A 4,263-nucleotide genomic window follows, 5' to 3' on the forward strand; every position below is an offset into this window, starting at 1 on the left:
AAATGACAAAATGCAATTCTTTAAGATAAAATTTATATTATCTTTTGATGCACTCGATTTTGTAAAAAATGTAATCGCTTTCGGTTTAAGTTTCCACAAAGTTCTTGAAATTATCTTTAAAGTTCATTGTCAACATAGAAAAGGCGGCTATCACATTACGCACATACGTAGGTATATCGTATATGCTCGGAAGTTAGAAATTGGAATCTCTACAAGTACAAGATGACTTCTAATTGTTTTATCATGGAATTGTTTTTTTGTTTACTCGTTGTTATATTATTATAATACTTTTATATTAATTATTGGTTTCACTTGATTTTGTTAATTTCTTATAATTTTTTGTAATTTTTCTGATCTTTTAACTTTGTTTGTATTTTACAAATATTGAAGTGAATTATTTGTAAATTTTTATAGTAAAATAAATGATGATTTTGTCTTTAACTTTGATAATCTTTAAATTTAAGTATTCAGTTTGTTTATAATTTGTAGTTTAAATACTAAGTTCTAATATAGTTCTATAAATATCTAGTTTTTTATGAGAATTTTTAATAATTCATAAATGATGCCATTTATATATATATATATATATATATATATATATATATATATATATATATATATATATATATATACTAGTTTATAACCCGTGAGAACCACGGTTATATAATTAATTAAACTTTTAAAATAAAAAATAAAAATTATTAAATAAATATGTGAAATTATATCACTTTACAATTTGTATTAAGTTTATTTTAATATTTATTCTAATGTTATTAATTTAATGTAATTAGAGTGAGAAATTTAAAATTTGAAATTTGAAATAGAAAATTAATAGGTTACAAATGACATGTATTAATTAGAAGATATAATATGATGACACATGGCAAAAAGATAATAAAGTATGCATTAATTTAGAGGCCTAATAAGATGACACATGTCAAAAGAAGAATAAAAGTATTCTTTTATTAGATAGAAAGATATATATATATATATATATATATATATATATATATATATATATATATATATATATAATTTAAGTGTTTCGCTTGTTATTGATTAAATTTTAAACATTTAAATTCTTTGCCTTAGTTTATTTTTTCCTTCCATCCCCCAATTGTGTCATCATTTTCAGAAATTTTTTTTTTATACATTTGCTAGTTGAGGCATGTTTCTTTTAGTTTTAGGCTTTAATGCAACAAGTAAATTACCATTTTACCCTTTTGGTTAAAAGTGATTGCTGAATAACAAATGACTATTCAATTTAGAAATTGTTAGAAATTAAAATTAAAAATATAAGCCATTAAGATAGGCGATATGTATTTTAAGTTAAAATTAAAAAATAAAAAGAACACAAACAAATGTAACAATGTTGTTTCATTTTAAGACTATCAGGAAAGTGGAGAGTATGGATTTGTTCAAGGGCTTTTTGGCTAAATTCAATCATTTTAATCAGAATATTTTATAATCAATGCATTTTAATCTCTTGAATTTTTTTTTTTTCAGTATTTTCTAACTTGAGCATGTGATGTGTTTTATGTGTTTCACAACCACATAAAAGAGGTAAATTCATACACCTCTATTGATTATAATGTAAAGTTGTATCTTAGATACTAATTATTAATTTGTTGCAGAATTTGAAGTAGGAAATCATGGAGCTCGAGTACTAACATTTACCGATCAAAGTTAACTTTTTAAAAAATTCAAGCTTAAAGAGGTAAGAGTTCTTTATTTCAATCATGTATAGTAATTTCCTTTTGGAGGTAAATCCATTTCTGCAATCTACATAATCACAAGGTGTAATTTCATCATGTTAATAATTTTCATGCAATAACCTTAACATGTGATGATTCAATAGGGAACAATAATTAAAATATGATGATATAGTAATCAAATCAATAAAAGTACAATGCTACTTTTTGCTATAATTGGTAGTTTGATCAAAGTATGATATGCAACTTAACATGAATTAAGCACACAAAGTATGTTGAATCAGAGCAGATATAGACAACTAAAGATGAACCATTTTAACATTCATAAATGATCTTTTGAATTACTAAAAGTAATTTGTTTAAACTTTCAAGTATGGTTTTTAGAATTGAGTCTCTAGTTTCTAGGATTAATCTATAATATATATTCCCTCATTTTGTTGTACCAGGCTTCAAGTTGTTTAGCTATAATAGAAGTATAATGCTATAATAAAAATAAAGCAATACAAGTAGAAGTAGAATGCTATAAAAAAAATAAAGCATTACAAGTAGGATGATATAATATGAAGAATATGAAAAATAAATCCTAAATAAAAACAAATTAGTCATATATTTACTATACATACAATCTAATTCTTGATAATCAAATAGTTATGACAATTGATAAGAGTTGGATTACACTGCCAAATCGGAGCTCTCCAGAATTCCTGATAGGTCTTAGAAACTTTATAGAGATTGCCAAGAACCATGTCGATGGTGAAGGAAAAACATGCTGCCCGTGTAGAGATTGTGTGAATATGTATCGAAAAATTGTGACTACGGTTTATGCCCACATACATGATTGTGGATTTCTTCAATCATATCGTATATGGATTCATCACGGGGAGGAATATCCTTCTTCAGATTTAGACAACGTTTGGTTTCCTAAAAACCATACTATAACAATAGTTTATAATCATTTTGACATGTATTCTCCCCTGAAATTCGAAAACATAATAAAAGGGGTCGTGAAACTAATAATTATTTTTACATAGCTTAAATAAAGACTAAGGAGAGAAGCCTGGAAAAGTTGTCAGAAAAATATTGTTGAACCAGCGCTTCGCCAGAAAGTGAAAAGTAACTCGCCAAAAAATTGGCCTGATCTTCGCCGGAAAAATCATCGGTGCCGGAAAAAGTGGGGACGATGCTGAAGGAACTGCTGTTAAAGGTTGATGTCAATGTCGGAGGGTGGCAGGTTTGAGTGTCAGCAAGCGGTGGCAGACGGCGACGAATAGTGGAAGACAGCAGACAAAGTGGCTCTCGGTCGTGGTTTTGCATTGAAACTGGGAGCGAGAGAGATTTGGGAGATATTTGAGTGTGTTTAGAGAGAGATTGACTACACTGTGTCACGTTTGTGGCCAAGCAATGCAGTGTCGGGTCTCGATTTTTGTGTAAAAAAGATTGAGTTTTTTTAAAATACTAGCTCATATTACATTTTATAAAATATCAAAATTTTGTTGCGAAATGTAGGGTAGCTAGTCAAACGAACTATTTGAAATTCCATTCTAACGATTACGATTCATGTGTTGTCTGCTCATTGTCTCGTTTTCTTCAGATAATTGTATCATTCTCGTACAAACTCTTTTTTCAACATTCTTTATGTCCATGGTTTGTAATCACGTGTACTCTTTTTTTAGTGTATCTTCTATACATAATAATACTTAATACATATATCTAATAAAAGCATATTTAACCAATCATTACTTATGTATAATGAAAAATGTTCGTTTATCGACGATCTAAACTTATTTAGAAGTAATCATGCTTAATCGTAAAGCGATAATAGAACTAAATTTGGCAAATATCTCACCCCATCATCAAGACTCTAAGATATGTGTGTCTGATACTTTGATTTGAATTTTGTATAAAAGATTAAATATTTTTCACTTATTTTGTGTTGGTTTTAACCATACTCAAAATAGGCGAACTAAGTAGAGTTTGTATGTGTCTTTTATGTTATCAAATTTTGTTTTGACTATGATCAATGTTATAGGGATCAAAGTAAAGGTGTGTTGGTTGGAGTCTATAACCAGTGATGGAGATAGAAGGTGAGGGGAAAAGGGAAAAGTGTACAAATCTTATGAACAAGACAGGTGTACTACCATATGCATAATGTTAAGACTCCTTCTTCATTCTAGGTCATCCCCCACCCTCTAAAACCCTAGAAATTGTCCTTAATCATTCATGGTGGCATTTTGAGGTTATGGAGTCCATTTTTGGAGTGTTTGGTCCATTTCCAAGAAGGTGGAGTTTGATGCAAAGATGAGGATCAAGGAGAAGCTTATGGATCTGGGTTTTGTGACTCATTTTCATCTTGATGAAGGTATAAAGCTTTGAAATTGATCATTGGTGTCTTAGATCTACCATTTATGGGTTTTTGTTCATTTTGGTCCCAGGTATGAGATCTAGTGGCGTTGATTTCATTCTAGGAGCTTTGAGTTGCCCCTCTTAGTGTTTCTGAGGTTCAAGGTCCATAAATTTGGCACCTTTAGAGTTTATGACCATCTATGTTGGA

This window comes from Lactuca serriola, chromosome 7 (assembly GCF_051521515.1).
Source record: "Lactuca serriola cultivar US96UC23 chromosome 7, Lser_US96UC23_V15, whole genome shotgun sequence".
In the NCBI taxonomy this organism is placed as follows: domain Eukaryota; kingdom Viridiplantae; phylum Streptophyta; class Magnoliopsida; order Asterales; family Asteraceae; genus Lactuca; species Lactuca serriola.